This window comes from Marmota monax, unplaced genomic scaffold (genome assembly GCF_021218885.2).
Source record: "Marmota monax isolate L192 unplaced genomic scaffold, Marmota_monax_Labrador192_F-V1.1 WCK01_AAM20220418_F8-fsc00275, whole genome shotgun sequence".
NCBI lineage: Eukaryota > Metazoa > Chordata > Mammalia > Rodentia > Sciuridae > Marmota > Marmota monax.
The window spans coordinates 404,305-430,028 of record NW_026691942.1 but is presented as its reverse complement, the minus strand read 5'-3'; the positions used below and the strand labels follow the sequence as shown (position 1 = coordinate 430,028).

General features: G+C 59.3%; 1 protein-coding gene and 1 long non-coding RNA gene across 5 annotated transcripts in view; one reads left to right on the top strand and one right to left on the bottom strand.

Moving 5' to 3' along the window:
* The window catches only part of Ptprn2 (protein tyrosine phosphatase receptor type N2), a 769,678-nt gene that overhangs the window by 515,940 nt on the left and 228,014 nt on the right, over positions 1–25,724 (top strand). The window lies entirely within an intron of this gene.
* LOC131423753 (uncharacterized) lies at positions 877–13,287 on the bottom strand. Of its 2 annotated transcripts, none has more exons than XR_009225785.1 (2): positions 11,829–13,287; positions 877–10,164 (listed from the first exon to the last, which is right to left on the bottom strand). It is a non-coding gene; the product is annotated as an uncharacterized LOC131423753 (long non-coding RNA). The 2 variants fall into 2 exon arrangements; XR_009225827.1 differs by having other exon boundaries at positions 12,198–13,287.

The following is a 25,724-nucleotide window of genomic DNA, read 5'->3' as shown; positions in this document are numbered from 1 at the left end:
TCAGACAGGGGTGCTCAGCCTCCCAGTGCTGGAGACTGGAGCTCAAGGCCACTTCTCCCTGTGCCCTCCCAAGATCGTCCTTCCATGTGACAGGGTCCTGACCTTCTCCTCTTTCTTTCAGCACCTGAAATTGAGCCCAGGGTTGCTGACCACTGAGTCTCCTCCCGCCCTCTTGTGTCTTCTGTTTTCATACAGGTCTCACTAAGTGGCTGAGGCTGGTCTTGAACCTGTGGGGTCAGGCCCAACCATGGCCCTGTGGTGCCTTGTAACCTCGGCAAAGATCTTCTTCCCAGACACAGCCCCCTCCTGATGACCCAGAGATTCAGAGACACAGTCAGCCACACTGCTGGCTGTAGTCAGGTCTGGGGGTTCTCCTTGAACTTGGGTTCTTTTTATTCATTAGCTCCACAAGACGGTGTCTGGGCCCTCTTCCTCTGTCCCATCAAGCAGTCAGTCAGATGTGACAGAGGCCAGGGCAGTGAGGGAGGCGAGCCCGGGGCAGATGGGGCAGGTGTGTCTAGGCGCTCTCTGGGGTCAGACCACACTCCCAGGGGGCTCTCCAGCCATAGCAAGGGAGGCCAGTCTCCACAGGCCAGCCTGCTAAACTGACCACTAGTGGTCTCAGTGTGGGTGGTCAGATACTCCTTCCTCAGGCGTCCTGCCCAGCACCCGGCGCTCCCTTGGATGCTCCCTGGGGCCGGCCGGGCCCGAGCACGTCCTTCCGTGGAGTCCCTGCAGCATGCTCTGCGGCTCGGAGGAGCCTCCCGCGTTTCCTACGGCCGCCTCACAGTGACACAGAGGCACTAATTGTTCAACTGCTAATTTGCAGATCTTCTCTAAGCAAATGCAAACCAATTCTGGTCCTCAAAGCCCAGCTAATACACAATGTTCGATTTTTAATTTCCAGTCCATCTTAGATTATGGGAATGAAAAACAATATTTAATCCCTCGTTAACACATGAATGAGCGGAAGCTGTCATTTCCAACCAGACAATAACGGGATTATCTCAAGAACTGTCAGTTTACGTGAAAACATTATGTTGCCCAAATTTTCATAAAAATTAGCAATAGATAATATTCAAGATCAGAGCAATGGAAAGGGAAAGATCTCATTCATGGTAATAAATATTCATATTTGTCTGCTCAGGAGATGAAAATCTAATCAAGGGGCTATTGATGCACACTGGCTTTTTTTTTCCCTAACCAAGACGTTTCATCTAAATCGGGTTTGATATGGAAATGAGTCTCCCTCGTAGTCCTCCGGGCAGCGCTCACCGGGATCCCGCGGGGGTGCCCACTGCCCAGGTCTGCTCCTGGCACACGCGGCTTCAGGGCGGCTGTCACGTGAGGCTCTCGGCGGCCTCTCCGTCCAGTGCCCTCCGAGGTCAACACGAGGACGTGCTTTGGACTCCCCTCCCTTTTTTTCAGAAAAAACTACGGCATAATTTTATGCCCATTAACGCCTAGAAACTGCGGGGTTAGAATCCTCTGTGTTTTTGCTTTTATGGACAATTATCATAAATCAGAAGACACTGCGTGAGGCTGAATAAAATACGTGTGACTTTAAAAAGAAAAGGTGGTACCTGCAGGACAGTGTGGGTGTGCTCATGTCACGTGCTTGTGAAGTAGGGTGTATGCTGTCACTCCTGTGTCCATGTGTGTGCTGTGTGTTCATCTGTGTTTATTTGTTGATGTGTGTGTCTGTGTTAATGTGTTGGTGTGTGTGTGCTTGTGTATTGATGTGTGTTTATGTATTTGTGTGTTGTGTGTGCTTGTGTGTGGTGTGTGTGTGAGTTGTGTGTGCTTGCGTGCTGTGTATACTTGTGTGTTAATGCATGTGCTTGCATGTTGAGGTTGTTTGTTGTGTGTTCTTGTGTGTTGATGTGTGTGCTTGCGTGTTGGGGTGTGTTCTTGTGTGTTGACGTGTGTCTGCATATTGATGCGTATGCTTGCCTGTTGAGTTGGTTTGTGGGCTGTGTGCTTGCACGTTGATGTATGTGGTTTCTGTGTTATGTGTGCTTGTGTCAATGTCTGTTTAGGCATCTGTGTGTTGTGCATGCTTGTGGGTTGAGTGTGTTTGTGTGTTGTGTGTGCTTGTGTGTCTTTGCATGTTAATGCATGTGCTTGAATTTGAGATAGTTTTGTGTTGTGTGTGCTTGTATGTCAGTGTGTTAGGCATTTGCATGTTGTGTGTGCTTGTGTATTGAGTGTGTTTGTGTGTGCTTGTGTATTGAGTGTTTGTGTGTTGTGTGTTGGTGTATTAGGCATTGCATGTTGTGTGTGCTTGGGTATTGAGTGTATGTTGTGTTGTGTGTGCTTGTGTATTGTTTGTGTGTTGTGTGTGCTTGTGTGTTGGTGTGTTAGGCATTGCATGTTGTGTGTGCTTGGGTATTGAGTGTATGTTGTATTGTGTGTGCTTGTGTATTGTGTGTTGTGTGTGCTTGTGTATTGAGTGTTTGTGTGTTGTGTGTGCTTGTGTGTTGGTGTGTTAGGTATTGCATGTTGTGTGTGCTTGTGTATTAAGTGTATGTTGTGTGTGCTTGTGTATTGAGTGTATGTTGCGTGTGCCTGTGTGTTAATGCATGTGCTGGGATTCGAGGTTGTTGTGAGTCGTGTGCGTGTGTGTTGGTGTGTGTGCTTGTGTTGGAGTCCAGGGTTTCCTGCCATTTGCTGGGATCTTCCTCCCCATCAGCAGGCATTTGAAGTGGGGGGGAGGAAACCGGTGCATGTCGGTCACACTGGTCACAGAGGCCCAGGCAGGAGGCCTCTCAGCAGTGCAGGGGTCACTGGGGGACTCCCAGCACTCAGGGTTCTGTTGACCGCAGGCCACCCAGGGCCTCTGGGGAACGGACCTTTCTAGCTGCACTTGGGGACCCCAGGAGGATAGGCTGCCTCAGCCATGGCACAGGTCCACTGGAGTGGGCCCTTGGCAGCCTGCAAGGTGCCTTCCCTGAGTCCTGGAGACTCCAGTTTTTGTGACATGCCTCCTTCAGGTCACTACTGGTTGTCAGAGTGGAATGCTATATTCCTGTGCACTTGAATTGTGTCCCCTCCCCTTTACCCCGGTGGCCGGCAGAGCTGGCCCTGGGACGTTGGTATTCTGGAAGGGCACACGGGAAGTGTGGTTTCTGGACCTCCCTGTCTCCCCCAGCCCTTCTGTGGTGGGCAGGAGTGCCGGGGCCGACACAGACATCAGACACGCAGGCGGGGCACACCAAGATGGGAAGGACATGTCCCAGGGACAGCGCCGCGTCTTCCACGGCTGCCTGTGGGGGTCAGGATCCCTGCGGGGCCCACCGGGCAGTGACTGGCTGTTCAGAGCACCGTCCTCCGAGAAGCCAGTCTGTGAGCCCCGAGCACCTTCAGGCTGGCCACTGCCCTCCTGGGCTCCTGGGGTGGCTCTAGCACACGCCTGTGCTGACAGGTCCCTCTCCGGGGCTTGCTGACCTGTGCCTGGGCAGCTGGCCCTTTGCTCCAGGGAGCACCAGTCCCTGGAGTGTGGGGAGAAGTCTCTGTCACCCTGCAGCCTCTCTCTGGCAACCCTCCCCAAGGGACAGGGTCCCCTCTGCAGCCCTGCCTGTGTGATGCCCTCCAGGGGAGGCCCAGGGTGCTGCTGCTGTTGCCACCCTTCCTGTCCTTTTGGAAAAGGTCTCTGCAGGTCCTTGGCCCCTAGGAATTATTTGTGATACCTCAGCCTCAGCTGCCCTTGTTCAAGAAAGGGACAGTTTGTCCCAGCATAGGGAACGCAGCATTCAGACCTCACACCCCTCTTGGTGACGAACTATGTCCTGGGTCACTATGTGAATTTGTCTTCTTGACACGGGACCCAATTTCCAGAAGCATGGCCCGGAGGAGGGACCATGTGCCCACGCCCCCCGGCCAGACCCATCCGCCACCCCAGAGATGGGCGGAAGACGCAGAAGGGCAGGTGCTTTTTCGCAGTGGTGGGGGCCAAACCGGACCCTCAGGGGACTCACCTGTCACCCACCCTCCCGTCTTCGTGGAGCCTAGCTGAGGAAGAAGGAGGCCCTGAGAGGACAGGAGGAGTGCGGATGGAAGTGAGCGGCGTCTCCCAGAGGAAGACGCAGCCAGGAGCACGTGCCCCACACTGTGCACCTGGCCCCGCTGGGCGCCCCCTGGGCAGCTCTTTCTTCCTCCTGGGGACCCTCTCCTCCTCCCTGGACCTGCACCTCGCTGCCTGCTGCTGGCCTGTGCAGCCACTAGAGGGCACTCTCACACGGCCTTCCAGAGTTCCTGCTCCTGCCGATGGGGTGGCCAGGAATTTACCAGGATCTAGAGGATGGGTGCGGGCAGGGAGGGTGTGAAGGAGAGACAGGAAAGTGGACAAATTGGAAGGCTCTGGAAGTATCTGTCTGTAGTCTCCCTGCTTCCAGAATTAAGACGTAGGCACCGTACACGACGGACCCTGGTAAGGGGCTAGCACCAGCTTGGCTGCTCACATCTGAACTGAGTTCTCTGTTGCCACTGTGTTAGAAGGACAGGTGTGCCCTGGGCAAGGCCGGCCGACACCGCTGCCCACACTCCCTGTCCCCTGCTGGCTCCTGGAAGCCTGCAGCAGCTCCTCTGTCCATCTGAAGCCGCGGGCTCACTCCCCTCCTCTTGTTAGAAGCACTAGTCCCCCCAGACGCCCCAAGAGCACTGTCCAGATCACACCCAGGCCCGTTTCAGGGAGACCACATGGCAGACGGCAGCCTGAACCCCACCATGTCCAGGTGGTCAGTCACACTGCCCGACTCCTCCCTCAGTCTCCCAGCTGGGGAAGGGTTTCTCCCAAGGTGCCTGGTCCCCAGAGACATGCTGTGAGGAGCCGCCACCGTGGTACAGGAAGGGAACAGGGCCTCCACACTCCACCCAGCAAGGCAGCATGGCATCCGCCTTCAAGAAGTCCCCAGCTCGAGGACATGCATGGTGTCTTAGAGCCAGGTGGCACTAGCTTCCCGACTCCTGGCACGGAGTCAGGTGCAGCCTGTAGGGGCTCAGGAGAGCTCACCTGGGACGTTCCGATGAACCCAGCGCCGTGGCCCGGGGCTGAGCGCGTGGGAGGCCCCGGCTCTGCAGGACAGCCAGCAGCAGACGCCCAGCAGCTGGCCTGGAGACCTGAGCAGCGCCTCTCCTTCTCTCCAGGTGCTTTTCTGAGTTTGTCCAACATGAGGGGCGTCCTGAGGCTCACGACAGATTTGTGTATGAAGGAGAAGCACAGGGTTTCCTCAACCTTGGCACCAAATGTCCAGCTGAAGCTCTCATGGAATGCAGTAGTCCACTCCCAGAGCTCTCAGGGGGGCCTCGGCAGCAGGGCCCCAGCCTCCAGCTGAGGCTCATGGGCCTTCCCAGACGCCCCGGGCATCATGGCCTGTGCCGGGAGGCCCAGCAGGCACCGGGGCACACTTGGGGCACCAGCAGTGTAGAGGCAACCGAAAACACCGTAGAAAAACTTGATAATGCAAATAAAACCCATCTTGGCCTAAAAAAAATGGAAGCTCCGACTTCCTCTAGCTTAGACACACAGTTCTTACAGATTGTGAACTACAGTCCTTCCCACTTCACCCACGGATGGATGGATGGGTGGACAGATGAACACATCAGTGGGTGGACAGAGGGATGGGTGGGTGGATGTGTAGAGTGGTGGATGAATGGATGCATAAGTGGTTGGGTGGATGAATGGACATGTTCACCCTTCATCTCCAGGACTTGGGGCTCTTTGGCTAGGCAGTTCTTGCCTGGAAATGAAGCCTTTCTTCAGACTTTCTCTGTGCGCCATAGTTTCTTCCCTTGAAAAACGAGCCAGTTGTTTAAGTGACTAAGTTAAACCAGGGAGAGCACAGAATGTGACAGCCCTTCTCTGGAAATTCGCAGGCTGGCTTCCTGGAGGCAGGACCCCTTCCTGCCTCCGTCCTGCAGACATGGCCTGCAAAGATCCAGCATCACGGGCTGGGGCGGGGGCTGGGGAGGGGCACTTGCCTAGCATGTGTGAGGAACTGGGTTCACTCTTCAGCAACACATATAATAAACAAAATAGAGGTACTGTGTGCCTCTACAACTAAAAGTATTTTTTCTTCAAAAAGATCCAGCCTCACAGCTTAAGTTCCCTCAAGATGTCCCATCAGGGAACAGGCTAAGACAGGAAAACCCACCCCGGGCCTGGGACTGCCTGCAGGTCCTAGCTCGGCTGAGTGGCTGGGCCTGGATCCACCGCAGGGTGCATCTGGTTGGCGAGGCAAGTTGTGCACTAAACCCATTTAGCAGGGTTTTCCAGGGTGCAGCTGAACCCCTTCCTTGGGCGCCCATCTGCCTTTCCCACGTCATGGCCCTTGCTGACCAGCTATGGCTCGGGGGCATGGTGCTCTGTCCTAGTCTTGCCTCCACAGACACGAGCACCCCGGGCCCTGGGCACCTCTCAGCCCTCTGCTCATGGGCTTCTCCTCCATCTTTGCCCACGTGGGCACAGATGCGTGGCTTTCCTGTCTGTCTGCCGAGGCGTTGGCTTGTAGTCATGTGATTTACGTGAACACGGTTCATTGTTCTACCCCTGACCTTTGGTGCTGTGTCTCAGTTTGGATCCCAGTCACCATTTACTTCTCCAGTGTCCCCACACACAGCGGAGGCTGGGTGGCTCTGGGTGCAGAGAAGGTGCTGGGCTGTGCCCAGGCCAGTGGCCCAGATGCAGACCTCGACCTTGCCTGGCTGGCAGTGCCTGGGAAAGGTGCAGCCTCCCCTGTCAGATGTGCATCACTGAAGCCTCATTACTGTCGTTGTGGGATTAAAAGGGCAGTGGGTTGTCGCACCCTGTGTGTCCACATGTGCATGCGTGTGTACACGCATACTGTGTAAACACATGGGTGTGTGAGCATGTGCACCTGTATGCGTATGCGTATGCGTGTGCTTGTGTGATACGCGTATGCATGTGTATGCGTATACATATGGGAATGCCTGTGCATAACTTTGTGTTCGCGTGTGTTTGTACACCTGTGTGCACGTGTGTGCTGATAAACTCATGTGCTTGCACGTGGAGACAATATCATTTCCTAGTCGTGAACCTCAGTACATGAAAACGCAGGCGCAGCAGGCGCAGCAGGCGCAGCAGGCGCAGCAGGCGGGGTGGGGTCGGGCACTCGTCAGGCCCCAGCTTGACAGACGCTTTCCCTCTGTCGTAACCTGACGTCACGCCCGAGCTCAAATGAAAGGAAAGGAAACCCCAAACAGGAGCACTTGACTCTCCCTGGCAGCGTCTGCTGTGCGGCACTCGCGCAGACAGGACGGGCCTTGTTCTGAGGCTGAGAGCCCGCCTGTCGGAGGCCGGAGGCCGCACAGCCAGGGGCCGGGCGTCTGTGGGTCTCAGCACCAGGGGGCAGTGGGTGGGCGGCTGTGGAGAGGAGGTGCAGGCTGTGCTCTGGGGCCTTTGTTAGGTTAGTCGTCCCCTCGCCTCCTCTGCTCCTCACCAAAGACTCCCGGAGGACCCAGAGGCCTCAGTGGCCAGGCGGCCGTGGTGACAGCAGGACAGGGGTCGCAGCCCCAGCTGGCTAGTTCACTGGCTCCAACTCAGACAATACCACTGAGCCGCGTCCAGCCTTGCAAACAGAGGCCACTGGCAGATGTGGATCAGGCCGCACACACGCACCCGAGCTGCCTCAGAGGCACCAGGGCCAGGCCCTCTGACGCTGGCCGCTGTCCACCGAGCACTTCCTGCAGCAGACCCTGTGCCCAGCCCCTGCGGCGCTGCTTGAGCATCTTAGTGCCCTGGGACCAGCTCTCCCCGTGGGCTGGACCTCAGGTAGTGTCCCCCTTGTCAGTGCGAGGCCTCGTCGGCCTAGTCTGCACCCCGAAGGCGCGTCTTCCTGAGGCAGGGGGGTGCCTCCAGGACACCTGACTAACCCAGGTAACAGGTCAGCTAAGACCCAGATGGCTGCCTAGGAGGTCAGCTCCTTGTCCACCCACAGGGCAGCAGTGGGAGTCGGCTGGACAGGACTGGAGGCACCACCTTCTAGCCATTGGCTAGGGGGGCTTGGGGCTCAGGGCTCCGGCTCACCTCCACCTGGCTGGTCCCACAGTGTGCCACCCATGCCCCCAAGGCATGGGGGAAAAGTACCAGTGGGCCCCGGATGGAGGAGCTTGGGCCAGGCCTAGCCTCAGCCTGAACTGGACCTCAGAGACCAGCGTCCCAACGTGACACCCACGCAGGCCTGGGAGCCGAGGTCGGGCATGTCCTGGAAGGTCAGAGGCCTGAAGCAGCGGCTCCTGGGAAGTGTGGACCCAGAGCCAGGGCAGGTTTGCTGGCTCTGCCCTGTCCGGAGCCAGCCAGTGGCCCGGCTGAGCTCTGCTCCTGGCTCGGGACGGCACTCGGCACTGGTGCCAACAGGAGCAAGTGTTAGGAGAAATGCACCTTTGATCTCGACGTCCTGCAGGGGATGTCCACCCTAAGCCAGGGCTCTCTTGTCAGAGCTCTCATGGGCTTGTCACACACAGACACTGTGTGACCAGCTTCTGGGGCCAGGCCAATGCAGGCACCAAGAGGGCACCACCCAGGGAGCAGCCCCCGGCTCTGCACCCCCTCCGCCCCCACCCCCAGGCCCGGCAGCATCCTAGGGACCTGCGCCCGGCACCAGGGCACTTGTGTGGCTGGCGACCAGGTGTCGATTCCCTCTGTCCCAGTAGGAAGTGACCCTGTGTGCCTTTGGTCTGGCTGCATCCCGGACGGGAGGGACCTGACAGTCCCTGCTGGGCTGGCCGTTCTGAAGAACTGCCATGTTCTTCTCCCTGGGTCTGTGGAAAGGTCCCCCAGAGCTTTCAGGCCACAGTGGTCATGCGTGATGTGGCCATGGTGACCAGAATAGTCCAGGTGGGGACTGTGCAGCTTGGCAGGAACCAGGTCCCACCCAGGGGTGGCTCAAACCCCAGGAGTGTGTCCTCTGTCCTGGAGGAGGCCAGACGGGGTCCCGAAGGGCAGGGCTGAGGGCCACGCTGCATGTGCATGTGTCTCTTGTCCAATGTCCCTTTTCTCGAGGACAGTTCAGATGGTGTCAGGGCCAGCCCAAGCCACCTCATGGTACCTTTGTTGCTGATTGAGGACCATCTCCAAATACAGCCACATCCTGCGGTCCTGGTTCACCGTGAACCTCGGGAGCAGTCAGCCCCACCACTGGCTTCTAAAGAATCGTGTCTAACCACTCAGGAGTTCTGGTGTCCGATACTTGTAGGAGGACGTCCAGGGGAGCCAGGGAGGACGCACAGCTCCACGCCCCCTTTCCCTGCACTTGCCATCTCCCTCCCCTTTCAAGGGCATGGGCCCAGGTGGGGCCCAGGTGGGGCCACGTCGACAAGTGCGCTTCCTGCATCTCTGGCTTGATTCTGCACTTCAGTGGCTTGAGGTTCCGTATTCCTCTTCCCATCCTGATCCCTGTCTCAACCTGGGCGGGCAGTGACTCAGCATGACGGTCCTGTCACATCTGCCTGGCTGCCTGCAGGTAGCTGGGCTCAGCCCCCACCTCCCACCTCCTCTCTTCTGCACACAGTGAGGAAATCCGCAGAGGTCGCCTCCATCAGGTGTTCCGGGTCGCCACGGGGCTCCCTGCTCCGGCATCTCATCTTACCTGAGCAGTCGCGCCTGCACCGGTCCTGCCTCCAAGCACGGCCACATTCCAAGGGGAGCCCCAGTCACTGGGACCCAGCAGAGCAGAAGGCATGGGCCACTCCAGATGGAGGCTCTTCACATCAAGAGGATCTGCAAACCACCGTCATCCTTTGGGGCCACTTAGGAGGGGCCCCACTGGCCCTGAGTTCCCTTGGGCCCCAGGCCCCAGGCCCAGAAAGTCGCACCTTTAAATCCACTATTGTAGCTCAGGAGACTTCCAGAGGTCTGCGTCCAGAGGAGTCTTCGATGGTGGTTGTTTGAATGTTTGTCATTCATCAACAGAGTCACTGTTAGGTGACCCTGGGAAGCAAGTGCAGGCATTTGAGTCCAGCCCAGGGACCAGAATGGACAGGTGGCATAGCAGAGGCACTTGGTGGCTTTGCCGGGCCCACACAGGCTTCCCTTGGCTCTCAGATGGGCCCCAGCCTCATGCAGGCGTCAAACCTGGCTGTTCCTGAGCAGACACCCCAGGGCTCTTGCATGGTTGGACGACCACTCCCCAGATAGGTGGCATTCCCCTGTGGACAAGGGGGAGTCAGCCTGTGAGAGTCCTGTGAGACATAGCCAGCCGCCCAGAGCCAGGCCCCAGTGTGCGGCTCCTTCCTCTGCCCTCTGCACTAGTCCCAACAGGAGGGGGCCACTACCTAGGAACAGCAGTGTCCTTGTGGCCGCGTCAGAGCCACTGTCCTCTGTGGCAGCCCAGGTGGGCACTGTTGAGCAACAGCCAGAGCCTGTTTCCCTCCCAACCTGGCACAGGAGACTTCCTGCTGCACTGTCCCCAGGGCCAGGCTGGGCGGCCATCTGTGAATCATAGCCACCTCCAGCTCAGAGAAGCAGGTGCTGAGGCTTGCTCACCAGACTTGCCTCCCTCCTTCATACCTGCTGGCTGGCCACCACGGCATCCACCCCACGGCTCTCTAGTGGATCTGACCCCTGCCAGCTGGCCACCACGGCGTCCACCCCACGGCTGTCTAGTGGATATGACCCCTGCCGGCTGGCCACCACTGTGTCCACCCCACGGCTCTCTAGTGGATATGACCCCTGCCAGCTGACCACCACTGCATCCACCCCACGGCTCTCTAGGTGGATCTGACCCCTGCCAGCTGGCCATCACGGCGTCCACCCCACGGCTCTCTAGGTGGATCTGACCCCTGCCGGCTGGCCATCACGGCGTCCACCCCACGGCTCTCTAGGTGGATCTGACCCCTGCCAGCTGGCCATCACGGCGTCCACCCCACGGCTCTCTAGGACCCCTGCCGGCTGGCCATCACGGCGTCCACCCCACGGCTCTCTAGGTGGATCTGACCCCTGCCAGCTGGCCACCACGGCGTCCACCCCACGGCTCTCTAGGTGGATCTGACCCCTTTGGGCTGGCCACCACCGCGTCCACCCCACGGCTCTCTAGGTGGATCTGACCCCTGCCGGCTGGCCACCACTGTGTCCACCCCACGGCTCTCTAGGTGGATCTGACCCCTGCCGGCTGGCCACCACTGTGTCCACCCCACGGCTCTCTAGGTGGATCTGACCCCTGCCGGCTGGCCACCACGGCGTCCACCCCACGGCTCTCTAGTGGATATGACCCCTGCCGGCTGGCCACCACCACGTCCACCCCACGGCTCTCTAGGTGGATCTGACCCCTGCCGGCTGGCCACCACTGCATCCACCCCACGGCTCCCTAGGTGGATCTGACCCCTGCAGGCTGGCCACCACGGCGTCCACCCCACGGCTCTCTAGTGGACATGACCCCTGCCGGCTGGCCATCACGGCGTCCACCCCACGGCTCTCTAGGTAGATCTGACCCCTGCCGGCTGGCCACCACTGTGTCCACCCCACGGCTCTCTAGTGGATCTGACCCCTGCCGGCTGGCCACCACTGTGTCCACCCCACGGCTCTCTAGGGCAGTTTAGAGGCAAGCCCTTGGATTCTGGGCAGAGAGCCGTGGCCGTGGATCCCGCCCCAGGTCCCCCAGCCCCTATCCTGCAGTCCTGCTCTTTGGACCCTGACACACCCTGGATGTGGGGTGCAGATTGTGCTGGAGATGTGGTGCAGAGAGGCAGGGTGGAGGCTGGCCCCAGCTGAGCCAGTGGACAGGTGGCTAGGCCACGCCTGCCTCCTGAACCCAGGCCCACGTGCTGCCCGCTGCTCATGTCCTCCTTGCTGATAGATCTCTAGGCTCCCCCACCTGCAGCACCCAGTCCAGCCTATCCAGGTCAGGGAAGCCATGGTCAGTGTGGGTGGGAGAGGGACGCAGTGTCAGCACGCTGGAGCTGAGGGCACGGCACTCTGGACCTGGTTGCGTGGAGAGCAGAGCCCTGCCTTCTTGTGCTGCAGTCCAGGATGGAGGCGGCTGTGTCCCTGTGTCCAGATGCCCCTGGGAGAGGACGCCAGCAGGACTGCTGAGCCCACGCCAACAGTCTCGTTTTAGCTGAGCAGTTGCCCTGTGTTCTGTCCAGCTCTGTGTTCAGCCAGGTCACGCGCACCGCCCACCAGGTCCACTTCAGGACCACATGTTCAGGATTCAGCATGTGGGTCTTGAGGGACTCATACTCACAGAAGTGCAGGGAAGCGTCTCCAGACGGGGGTCTCCCTGCACGCAGGGGGTTCGGCGCCACGTGGCCACTGGGTTTTGTGGTGAAACCTGTTTTGTTGTGCAAGGATTTCCCACCCAGTTCCTTCTGGCGCTTCCTCTGGCTCCACCTGGTCTTCCTGGCCTTTCCGATAAAGACCAGGGGAGACTGGACACCTAGACAAAGGGCGGCTGCCCACCTGGCTGGGAGGGGGCCAGGGTGTCGGTGGCAAGGATCTCCCACTCCAGCGTTTCAGCAAAGGGCAGACACAAAGCACAGTGTGAGTCGGGTCATCTGGAATGGAGCTTCACCAAAAGTTTGGTCCTGGCTCCTGATGCCAATCCGATAAGGACACGGTTTTGAGAAAAAGGAAAAAGAGGTTTATGGCTTTGCTCGCAAAGGAGAGGCACAGAGGACTGCTTTCCCAGGCTGTGGTTCTGCCCATCAAGGGAGCAGGGCTCCTAAGGAGGCGGTTCAGAGCCACATTCCACACGTTCTGTCGGAGTTGATTCACTTGCTAGCTCGGGAGACAGTCATTTCTGAGATCCTCCGGTGCCATCCCCAAGTCTGAATTGCTTGGTTCCTGTGGTGGTGTGCACTCAAGGACAGATAAGTCGGCCTAGGACGGGAAGGAACCCTTTCCCCCCACTAGCCAGGAGGAGGGAGGGATTAGGGAGGAGGAGGGAGAGAAACATCTCCACTGCAAAAATAGGTCCCAGTGGCAGACACCCAGGGCCATGTTCCAAGCATGAAGTGGACCCTGTTACAGAGCCAAGGCCCAAGAGAACCCGACAGCACCCGGGTCCTGAGCCTGGCCGGCTCCTCTGCAGTGGGGCTGTGGTGCTGGGGCCCTGGAGCCCTGCCCGCCGCCCGCTGGCCACCACCCTCCCCTCCTTGCTGCCTGCTGGGCCTGGGGCAGGGATGGCTCCTGGAATGGCCGGAACCAGGCGGCCCCCCTCCAGCCTGGGCGGCCGCAGGTCTGAGGTGGGGGCTCCAGTGCCCCCGGGTGGGCGGGCGAACGGAGAGGCTGCCAGCTGCCCACCTCCCAGCAGCATCGGGAAATGGTTGAGTGTCCACTGCAAGTTCTGCAATTGGGGAAGCTGAGGGACTCCTCCTGGGGCGGGAAAGTGGGGGAGGGGCGTGTCCCCGTGAGACCCCACCCCCACCCCCACCCCCGTTGGCACACACTGCAGGGAGCACGGGGTCCAGTCCCTGGAAGACACCCTTGTGGGAAAGAATCTGAGAAATAGAAACCGTTCTTTTTAAACAAACCCACACTTTCCTGCTGAATTTGTTTCTAAGATTGGCTTCTTAGACTTTCGATGTAAACATGATTATTTAAGGGGGGAAGAGGAGGCTCGGTCTAGAAAGCTTTCAATTAAAATTTCTAATCTGCGTTTGGTCCAGTCTTTGGAGTTTTGTTAGTAAAGTTATCTCAGCATAAGTGTACTTCATTCTGCTTTTTTTGTTGGCTAACTGGTGGTTGCGTAATACTTTTTTCCAACAGAAATACAAGTTGACTCTTAAAAAAAATATTGGCGACAAAAGTTTACAGAATCAAGCCACTTAGTATTTCAGAAATTTTTTCCCTTTGATTTTTGGGGAGTGAGTGGTATCCTTTTTTTAATGTTTATTTATTTATTTATTTTTTAGTTGTAGTTGCACACAATACCTTTATTTATATGTGGTGCTGAGGATCGAACCCAGGGCCTCGCACATGCTAGGCGAGCACTCTGCCACTGAGCCACAACCCCAGCCCCTAGTGGTATCCTTTTTATTTTTATTTTTTAATTGTTTGAGCTGGGTCTCTCTAATTTGGTGAGATTGGCTTTGGACAATCCTCCTGCCTCAGCCTCCTGAGTCACTCACTGAGATGACAGGTGTGGGCCACTATATCCAGCCAGAACGTTTTGACAAAACAATTCCCTCATAAATACAACTTTCCTTGGTGTCTTTGGCTGTGATTCTGAGGCATTTTGGCATATTTTAAAAATCTGTATGCTTTGATAGCACTTTTAAGAAAGTGAACACAATAACTTTGCCCAGAGGGTTTTCTTTGCTATGGGTGGTTAAGGAGTGCATTTGAAGTAGGCTTTGAACTCACCCACCTGTCCAGCCCGGGAAGCTGTGTGGTCTGCAGGGTCTCGGGGGGTGGAGGTCTGGAGGGCAGGATCTGTGAGTCAGGGCAGCACTGTGGGTCTGCATGGTGAGTGCCCCTTCTGCAGGTGATGGAGGTGTCTGTGGGTGCCGAGGACCTGGCCTGGGGCCGGTCTGCCTCCGCTGCCTGGTGGTCAGGCTTGCCTTCTCTGGGCCTTGAGGATTGGAAACCAGAAGACCCTGAAGGCACCTGGCTGGGAGCCCCTCAGAGGTGGCTGGCCCCTGTCCCAGTGTGCAAAGACCTGGGTCACCCATGGGAGTCTGCACGTCCTCCCTCAGGCCACAGCTTCCTGTGGCCCCTGCCAGATGATCCACCTGCCCTTAGTGACACAGGGACCCTTGGCGGTAGCAAGTCCTGTGATTGGGAGCCTCATGAGAGCAAAGGGCAGGCGCTCAGCAGGAGTCCAGGGTGGGTGTCCATAGATGGGCTTCAGGGGTTCTGTCAATCTGTATTTGTATCAAAACCCAGAAGCGCACTTTTATTCATGAGCCGTTTCTGTGTGAATTTTGAATGTATGCCGTGATTACTTGAGAAGTTCGGGGATCATTCAGACGCAAGCTGATGCTCTTGCTATGATCTGGAGCGTGTTGCTTACTGAGTGTCAACTACCAGCGTGGGAGGCCGGCAGACAGCTGGGCCGGGAGGGGCCCTTCCCTGGTGGGAGAGGGCTGGCCAGGGCCAGGACAGGCAGCTGCCCGGCTGCTTTCTCGGCACTCCCCTCGCTCTGCGGGCCCCACGCTGCCTACGGCCCACGAGGGTCCTGGTCTGAGATGCCGGCCCTGGGGAGGTCTCCTCTGGTTGCCCCCCCGCCGCTTCCCCACACTTGGGTGTGGGTGGAGGACCCCCAGGTAAGCTTAAGCTAACTGCACTCACAACACTCCGCAGCGGGCAAGGGGGTCCCAGGGCACCCGCCTCGTCCCTCCAGGACGGGGGCTCCCGATCCCCGGCCCCGCGTGCGCTTGTCCAGGAGCTTGCTAGAGTGCGTCTGTGTGGGGCTGGGCACGGAGGAAACTGTGCAGGGGACACTGAGCAGCCCTGTCTGTGAGTGCCCCGAGGCCCGCCCCTCTGCACACCAGACCCTTAGGTGGGCCGAGGCACCCAGGTCAGAATGGCAAGCGTGGCTGCCTCGCGTTTCCCCGGTCCTGACCTCGTGGGAGTGAGGCTGGAACGGCTGCTCCCGGTGGAGAGAGCAGCGTCAGCTCTATCGACTAAGGAGGCTCCTCTCCCACGAAACATTCTCTGATGGTTGATTTCGACCAAAAATGTCTGAATAGAAAGTGGTATTAACTGAAACAAGGAAAATCTAACAGGTTTGACTCCTGGGAGACCGTCCCTGAAGTGTGGCTGCATCCTCGGAACCTGCTCAGAAGGGGCGTGGCTTTGGGGAGGTTGAACGTGACTCGTCCTGGCTGGCGTGCACCTGTCCCTCTGAGCTGATGGCAGAGGCAGGCACAGCCCTGGGACCAGACCTGCCGTGAAGCCCTGCGCAGTACTGGGGGGTCTGTCTGTGGGGAGCTTCTCGGCCACTCTGGGGCGGTCACGGCTCACGGCCGCAGTCACTGACTGACACAGGTCCCTCCCCTGTGGCCTAGCCGCCAAGCTCACGGCTCTGAGGCGCTCTCAGCGCCTCCCTCAGGGAGAGGACTGTCCTGTGTTGGCCTTGGAAGGGCCTGGGTTTCAGGGTCAGCTTTCCACCTTTTTATGGTGGGATGCAGAGGTGGGCAGCACCTGGAGGACTCTGAGAGCCTCTGTCCTCTGGGGCTGGGAGCCTCCCTGCCCTGCCCTCACCTCTCACACTGCAGGCAGGCTCCCAGAGGGCACTGCCCACCTGCCCGCTACCCAGGGGGTCCTTGTGAGGCAGGGAAGCAGGCCTCTGGTCACCAGACCCCGCCGTCTGCCCTCTGAAGTCCGTGTTTTCTGAGGGAAGGGTTGGAAGGGATCCTTTTCTACCCGGAGTTCAGGGAGACATTTAGGTATTTCCTTTGAAACTTTTGTGATTTTTTCAGGCTTTAATCTGCAGGCGTCGTGGGAAGCTGGGGTCCACTTTTCTTTCCTCCCATGCGTGGCCCTGGATTGGACTGTCCCTCCTCTCCCGCCAACCCGTGTGCCACTCTTGCTGTCTCTGGCCTCTGCTCCCGGCTCTGGCCTCCTGGCTGGGCCTCCAGCACGCTGTGGTCCCTGGGTGGTCTGCAGCTCCTGGGCCCTCCTGGACTGTGCAGCGGATTTCAAGCATGTGAGACTGAGGAAGGCGAGAGGAGAGTCACTGAGGACCCCCAAGAGCAGATGGCCACACGGCCTCCCGTCGCACTGTCTTCCCTCAGCACGGGCTGGGCGTCTCTGCCCTCACCTAAACTGCCACCAAATCGTCCATGTGACCAAGAGCTCTCCTCGCCTTTCTTGAAACACAGAGAAGGCCAGGAGCCGTGTGTCTGTGCCTCCCTCCAGGGGCTGGGCTCGACGGCCTGTGGCCAGGGCCCCAGCAGGACTGCAGCTGTCCCACAGAGAGGACCCACAAAACATCGGTAGTGACCATGAGACCAGGTGGACAGGAACGCGCCTTGCCATAGGGGAGCAGAGGCCACAGAGGGCACTGGCTCCTGCCATCTCTGGTGACTCCCAGCCGTCACTCCCCTTGGCCATCAGTGCTCCTGCAGTGGCTGATGTGCATGTTGTCCCAGGCCACCTTAGAGTGTGAGTGAGGCTCTCATGACAGATGCAGAGTCAGGACCATGTTCTGTCATTCCAGAAAGCACGGCCCCTCCTCCACCAGCTCATGGTGGGGAGAGTCCCCCAAGGCCAGTAGGTGGTGCCCAGCCCTACCTGCTGGGCTGGCACGGCACACAGAGCCTGCCGAGCCTTTTCCAGCTTGGCCCACACTGCTCCTCTGCCCAGAGCCTCTCTTCTCCCTGAAGGTCAGCTCAGGTGCCACTCCCCTCCTGGCCTGTCCCTCCAAGGGTCAGGGCTTCTGCAGGTGCTGGGCCAGGCAGCTACCCCTAGACAGCAGGCAGAAGGGCAAGCCCTTGTCCCAGAGGAGTGTGGCCCCCAGGCCTCAGGCCACAGCTGCCCCTCCTGATCTCCGTCCTGCAGAGATAGGACCTCTGCAGCTCCTGCCCGTGCAGACTGCTGCTGCCTGAATGCTTCACCCCAGTGGGACCCCTGACCTGGAGGCGGTCGCCCTGCAGTGGACTGCGAGGAGGCAGCAACTGCCCCCATGAGCATCAGGTGCCCAGCACCAAACGGACACCTTCTTAGACCAAGTGCAGAACTGAGCCGTCCGGCCTGCCAAGCCGCCGTGGGAAGGCGCCTCTGGGAGACGGACGCTGGCTTCTCCAGCTCCTGCCCTCAGGGCATGGCCTGTCTCCCTGTGACCCTGCACGGTCCTCCTTGGGACAGCGCCTGGAACCCACGCAGATGCCACATCAAGGAGTGCTCGCGCCCGAGGGCCAGCCATGGAAGCCCCGCACGGCCTCTGGTGCCTCTCGCTCTGCCGGGGGCCCGTGGTGTCAAGGTGTTTCCTCGTAGTTACACACACCGCTCACCCTTGCTTTGAAGGCATTAATTGCATGATTAGTTTTATGATTTCTTCTGATTACCAATTAAGTTCCCTTTTTTATTTCATACATACCATTAGACTTTACAGTGAGCATTTTTAATTTCTCACTTAGCAGGGGATCTCACACATTGCAAGGCTACATTATCCACTCAATAAACAGGGAGAGTTTAATTTTCTGTGTAAAGTATTGGTGTGGACTTGGAAGGTGATGTTTCAGATTTTATGCTATCAAGAGTGACATTTAATTTTACAGGGGAAAATCTTGTTTTTCACTGTCATAACCATGTTCACAGAGCATGATTTGAGAGATGTGCAGAGACCCAATCCAGCCCTTGGCGTCTCTGGCCTGGATGAAGCTGTCCCATCTTCCCTCTCTGAGAAAGATGCCACCCTCACTCTCTGTTCCCGTCTGTGGATCATTTAATCTACATATGCCCTGCCTCTTTCCAGGAGGACCTGAGCACACTTGGTGCCATTCAGGTCCCGTGCAGGGTCCCCTTGGGGACTGTGGTGGCTGGGAGGCTTGGTGGCCGGTGCAGGTGCTATAGGGTTGGGTACCTGTGCTTCTGTGAGGTTGGAAGGGCAGGTGGAGAGCTGGCTCCTGCAGCTGCTCAGAAAGTGACGTGACACCCTCATTAGAGCACTTGGGACCCAACTCCCCAGCCAGGAGAAATAAGAGCCCGCCAGGTGGACAGGGCGCCTGGTGGACGGCGCTGAAATGACTCCATGGCCAGAGTGTGCAGGGGCTCTACCAAGTGGCTTAGCAGCCCTAATGCCCAGCCTGGCACACAGAGGGGCGAGCAGATGACACTGTCCAGCTTGTGCTCAGAGATCTGCAGGTGGACTTAAAATGCACATGCGGTTCCAGCACTCTGCCAGCCAGGCCGCCCCAGGAAGGCCTGGGAGGTCCTCGGCACTGTCAATGGGGTGTGGCCATAGGAAGGACAGTCCCAAGTGTGGTGCTGACCCTTAAAGTCTCAGCTCCACAAAGCTCTGCTCTGCGGGCCGAGGGCAGCAGAGGGAGGCTGAGGCAGCCAGAATCACAGGCAAACTGGAGTGACCCGTGAACCCAGGGCGGGGGCTCCCCAGCACCGCGGCACAGCGGCTCTCATAAACTGTGGACACAGCCCGGTCCCTGTGTGGCCTTGTCTACTCCCGGCTTTGCTGCTCTTTAACTGTTTCCCACGTTGTCCCCTGCTCCTGAATAATGCATGCGTCTCAGTCCTGTGAGCTCAAAGGCCAACCGGGCCTCTGGACCCTCAGCCCAGTGACCGCGGCTCCTAGTGGGCAGCTCCTGCACCTGTGCACTGGTGTGAATTTCTAAGGCCCACTTAGGTTCCTGAGGGGAGCGTTTCAGAGTCGTGGTGGAGGGACAGGCCGAGGGAGGGGCCCTTCACCCTGCTTCCTTATCGTGAGTCAAACAGCTGCAGGGGAAGCAGTGCCGTGGTGGCCTCCCCACAGGCCCGAGTCCAGGTCCTCTCCTTCGTCCTCTGCGGGGCAGCTCTCTGGTCGCTGCCTTCACAACAGGAAGGTGTGGGGGCCACAGGGCTGGCAGGGTCCTGATAACAGCCCCAGAGTGCCTGTCCCTGCCCACAGCCATCCTGGAGTTGGGAACACTGTCCCACCAACTGGCTCTGCACGAGGGCCTTCACAGGACTTCAGAGTAGAAGGCTCAGGCCCCAGCACCCTGCCCTGCACCCAGACAGCACTGGACACATCAGCAGAACGGACAGGAGCAGCAGTGGGGCTCCCAGGGGAGTGGCAGCACACCCCTCACTGGCCGAACGCCACCCCAAAGTCAGTAGGTTGAGGGAAGAGGTGGGGCAGGGTGGACAGCAGCTGCACATGATCCAGGGCACTCTGGTCAGGGCTCCTGCTGCCCAGAGGCGGCCACCCTGTTCCACGCTCCCCCTCACCTCACCAAGAGGCTCTCAGGACAGGGTCTGCTGCTGGTGGCCACTTCTGCCCTCTGCATGGGCCACCTACCATCTAGAACCTCCCTCACACCCAGGCACTGCCCTGTGGCCGACAGAGTGGACCCTGAGTGACCACAGATGGGTCAAGGTTGTTCATGATGCCCATGTCACAAGCCCTCTTCCCTCCTGTCACCCTTCCTGGACATCAGGAAGTACAAGCAGACACCTGCTGTCACATGCAAGTAGTGAGCCCTGGGACAAGAGGTCACCAGGTCTGCACCCAGGTGGATCCTAGAGCACCCAGATCCAGGCTCATGCACACTCGCAGTCTCACACAGACACACAAGACTCACACCAACTACACAGCCACACACACAGCCATACGGGTGCACTCACATCTAGCCATGTACAGCCACATTCACAGCCACACACGTTGCCCAGTGACACACCTCCACATGCACTCACATAGCCACACCCGGCACACACATGATCAGTGATACACACGCACACAGTCATGCACTCATACACCAAGGAGGAGCCACGGAGTCCTGATCAGTAAGTTATTGGCTTCTTGAGAAGGTGTAATCAGAAGGGGTCACGCAATCAGAGGTGACTTCACAAAGAAAGAAAGACATTATCACCTTCTGAAGCAGCCTCTGAGCAGACAGGGTGGAGGGGCAGGAATACGCAGTCTCCTTACTTGTTGTCCCCCAAGGGCACACATTAGACACCTGCTGGGCTTCTCACAGAAGCCCCCTGGGCAGGGGTGTCAGGCACGTGGACCCAGGTGCTCAGGCAGAGGCCCCAGGAAAGGCTGCCCACGGCAGCAAGGACAGGGCTGTGGGCACAAAGTGGACGGCCTGTGCCGTCCCCAGGAGGCTGGCTGTGCCCGTCCTGGAGGGCAGGAGGAGTGTGAAAGACATGTGCAAACAACAAGGAGATGTGAAGCCCAAGGACGCGTGGCTGTTGGGCGGATCCTGTGTGCAGCAGAGTCAGCAGGCTCCTGGACTGCGGTGCCTGGGTCTGTCTTCACACCACCTCCTGTGACTTCATCACAGTGGCCTCGGTACTCCATCTTCTCCAGAGACTCTCCATCCCTAAGGACACACAGTGTCCTGTGCATCCTCAGACCCCAGGGACACAGCAAATGAAAGTTCAGCTGGTTGGTTGGTTGGCTAGGTGGATGGTGGTTGGATGGGTGGATGGTGGGTGGTGGATGGATGGACAGACAGGTGAATGAGTGGGTAGACTGATGGGTGAAGGGCTGAATGATGGATAGATGAATGGATGAATGGCTGGATGGATTGATGGGTGGATGGGTGGATATATGGGCGAATGGGTAGACAGATGGGTGGATGGGTGGATGGGTGAATGGATAGATAGACAAGTAGTTGGATGGGCAGGTGGTAGGTGGAGAGCTGGATGAAAAATGGACAGATGGGCTGGGGTGGGTGGATAGGGGGACAGACAGATGGGTGGGTGGATAGACGAGGTGATTGACAGGATATGTGAGTGGATGTGTGGATGAGGTTGATTGGTGGATGGGTGAGTGGATAGATGGGGTGGATACGTGGGTAGTGAGTGGACACAGAGTGGGTAGAGGAAGGAATGAGCACACAGCTGGTGTCGACTTGATGATACCATCTGAGAGTCTTTGGGGAGATAACGCTGGCGAGGGCCAATATGCCTCCATGATGCAGGCCACGCCTTCTCTGCGTTCAGCATTTGTGTATTTCTGTATTTCTGAATATACTCTGTGTCGCACACTTGGCCTTGTCAAGTAGTTCTGAAGTCTTCTAAGAAGCCCGTGGCTCTGTGTGTGGCCACACCGTGAAGCCTGTCACCATGTGGCTGTCACAGGTCTTGCTGCAGTTGATGTCCTGAGGCACAGAATGGCCAGTGTGGCTTCTCATTTCTGCAGGAGACATCCCTAAGAGTCTAAGTGAGGTCAAGACGGCCCCTGCCACCAACTATCTCAGGTCTTACAGTCCTCTTGAGCCACTGTTGGCACTGAACTGCGGGGGCATCGCCACATCTGAGGGGAGCCATGAGGCCGGGTCCCGGCAGTCCTCCGGGCAGACACTGGCCTCTCCCTCTGCCATCTGTGTTTCTGATCTCTGGTAAAGTCCGTTTGCTTGGCCACCTCCCGCCCACTCCTGGGGACCAGGGCTTGTGGGCTTCCTGGGGGAGGTGGTTGACTGGGGGAGCTGGAGGTGCTCTGGGTCTTGCTGCCCCGACCGTGGGGGCTGCCCCAGGGTGGCCCGCACTGCGGCTGCTGGCCGTGCTGGGCTCCAGGTGCTGCTGGTACCCGTCCTTCCCTGGGACTCCTTCCTGCTTCCTGGGAGCCCTCGCTCACCCTGGAACGTAGATAGGGAGTTTCCTTTCATCTTGATGGCTCCCGTCTCTCTGGACATCTGGGTCCCTGTGGTGGTCTTGTGAAGTGCTGCCTTTCCCGTCTGCTGAGTGACCCTTGTTCTCCCAGTGACCCGCGAGGTCCCCTCACGGCCTTCCGGCAAGTTGCTCTGCTTTCTCCCAGACCCCTGTCACTCTTAGCATGGTGCCCCCTGACCGGGAGCCTCTGACCGTCCTGCACGCTTCTGTTCATCCCCCGGAAGAGCGTGCGGCCCAGCCAGGGTGGCCGTGGGTTCGCTGTGGCCACAGTGGGAACGTCGACTCTGCTGCTGTCTCCAGCTGTCCCTGGCCCCTCCCTGGCCTGTGGAACTCGGCAACCTTGGCTTTCATGGCCCACGTCCTCGTCATTGCCCGTCCTTGTCACTGCGGGGTGCGATGTTCTGCTGCAGTCTGGGCCTGCTAGCACACCTTCCGCCTGGGTGACCAGCTAGCCTGTCACCTCTGCAGACATGTTGGGGAGCCCGCTGCCCGCTCGGAAGCAGCACCTTCCTCTGTCAGGGGCTCGCGCACCGCGACCCAGGCGCCGGCTTTGCCTTCCTCCTCACGCACCGTCAAGCACCGAGGAGTCGACCAGGAGCCTTTCTGACCACAGAGGCCTGTGGACACCTCTGCTGCTCCCTGTCACTTGCTTGCTGGGGCAGTCCTTCCAGATCTGCCTCTGAGAGAGGGAGGCAGGGGAGGCCGCTGTCCCGGAAACCCGCCTGAGCGTCCTGCCTGCGTGTTGGGGTACGGCCGGTCTGTGGCCAACTCACCAGCTGAATGTACTTGTCAGCTGCGTCTGGCTTGGTGACCACCAAAGACTGATCACATTTCTGTCACCTCCTTTCCAGGGCTGTGCCCCTCCCTCTGCCCTGGGGACCAGCGCCCTCCCCAGTCCTGCTCCTTCCCCTGAAGGGAAGCACGCTGGGGTGGTGGTGCCCGTGCCCTGCCTCCCTGTGGCACCTGGCCAGGACGTGCTGCCCCTGTACCCTGGAGTCCCGGGGTCTGGCATGCCGGGCACACAGGCTCCACCCACTCTGCTCTGCCTGGTGCTGTGCAGTCAGAACGTGAATGACAAGGGCCCTGCGTCCTCCTGCTGCCCCTCTCGGGAGGCTGCCCTTCCCAGGCGAGGCTCAAGTGTGGCCCTGTCTGCCACAGGTGTGTCCACCCATTCTGGGCCCAGGTAGAGGGCATGGCCTGCACTCAGCCAGCAGCTGGGGAGTGGGCTCTGGTTGTGGGCATGGGCTCCGGAGTCTGAGCCCTGGAGCAAGGGGGAGGACGGGGCCCAAAGTGCACACAGTGCTCTGGGGTCAGCGCCTTCCACCTGAGGGCGGGGCTCTGGTGCTCTCCCTGGAGGGGGACGGGAGACCCCGGTGCTCGGAGGGCAGGTGTGCAGAGCAGTTGCCACGCACAGGTCTGCTGTCCAGCACTTCTGCCAGGAGGAGCAGTCAGATCCAGGCAGGGCCCTCGTCTGCCCCGGGCCCCGGGCTGTGGTCCTCGTGGGCACAGAGCTCCCCACCCTCCACGCCCGGCAGGTCTTCTGGGCGCCCACGCCTTCCCTCCTGAGACGCGTCACTCTGGAGGCTCCGTCTCTAGCACTTAGTGTCACCCCAGTGCCCGCTCACCCCAGCTTCCCTGGGAGCAGCCAGCCAGGCTCCTCTAGCGCCTGGTTGGTGCCAGGCACGTTGGCCACTGGCACGCTGACTGGGTGACGGAGGGTACTTTCCGAGGACGGGTGGGTGCCATGCTGTGGACACTGGGCAGACGTGCAGTGAGGCCGCCGGCCCTCCTTGGAACCAGGTGTGGGGGGACCTGGGCGTGGCCCCTCCAGGGCACAGGCGCCCCTTGGTCCACCCCTGCCCAGCCTGACGGGGAGCACAGTGCTGAGGCACAGAGCTGCAGACGGCACTCGGAAGTCTCCACGTGTGAGGAGAAGACGCAGAACAGCGGTCCACCCGTAAGAGACTCGCCGCACTTGGTAGTTGATGCACCACCGCTGGTCGTCTTCCACACGGTCCCTGTCACCAGGCTGGAGTGCTCCCTCGCCCTGCCCACTGCGAGCCTCAAGGCACAGAGAACTGGAGGACGCCTGCCTCTCCCCCGTGGCGTGCTGCTCTGGCCACCCCCACAGACCATTGGCCTCACCCAGACGTGCCCTCCCTCGGCGGCCCCCACTGCTGGGAGGAGAGCTGCCCCGGGAGGTGGCCAGGCCTCCTCCTTCCCTCCCCACACAGCCTGCTCCCGCTGCTTTCCAGCCTCTAGCCCTGTTTGATGGTGACACTTACACAGTGGCAGGGCGTCTCTGGGTTGGGAGGACTTGGGAACATCTCTCACCAGGCATTGTGGGGTCGAGCCGGAGCCCCCGGGTGTCTGGACCCACGTCCTGACGGCCTCCCGCTCCGTGGGACATTCCTTCCCACCCTGGTTACCTCCACCCAGCCCTGCGTAGCGGCCCCAGTGGGTCAGGGCCCCGTGTCCACGGGCCCATCTAGCCACCGGGAACACGTCGCGGCACAGGGTAACTAACTTGCAGAACCCGTTGCCTCTGCCCATCTGGAATGACCCTGCTGCTCATCCACAGGACAGAGGGTGGGCGCGCCACCACCACTCACCTGGTAGCGGGGCGGCGTCCCTCCTCGGCGGCCTCGCGCCTCTCCTGCCGCAGCGCTCTTGGGGTGCTGACAGAAGGGCTGATGGCTCAGCTGCACGAGGAGTTTCCATCCTGAGGAATCAGCAGAGGCGCAGACCTCCCTGTGGACACCAGCCCCTTAATGATCCTGCACAGCTGTGGACGCTTCCCAACCAAATGCCAGCGGCAGCTGCAGCAGACCTTCTCCGCCCATCTGTCAAAAATGTGCGCTCCCTGGAGCTCATGGCCGTCCTCACCAGCTTCGGTGCTTCTGAGAATCCGGCCTTCAGACAGGTGCGGTCCAGTGCCTGGTTCAGCCCCAGCTCTGCCCACACTCACCCCCAGGTGCCAGCCTCTGCTCCGTGGAGCACCACGGGTTGCCGGAGGCCGACCCCCGCCCGAACTGCTCTGCGGCTGCAAGGCTGGGACATCTGCATCCCCAGGGACGGCAGCAGGTGCCCTGGAGACCTCTGACCCCAGCAGAGCAGCACCCTGCAGAACCCCGACAGGTGTCTCCAGGCTTCTGCCCCTTCCTGCCTGAGTGGAGGGTGAAGACTGCTGGAGCCCCTGAGGAGCAGGCGGGCAGGGCTGGAAGGCAGTGTCTGCTGCCCCCCTGGGTGGGCCTCGGAAGACCCTGACCTGACCCTGACCCACAGTGTCACTGGCTCCTGTGCTGCGGGTTCAGAGCTGGCTGCATCCACAGTGGCTGCTCACGCTGTCCCCCAGGGCTCAGGTGGTGCCGCAGCCCCAAACAGCTCCTCCTGTCCACACTGTCTCCCAGAAGAGGGTCTGGCTTCATTGTCTCTCCCACCCCCCGAATCTTACTTGGTAAATTTCAGACTTTCAAGCAAGTTTAAGGAGGGG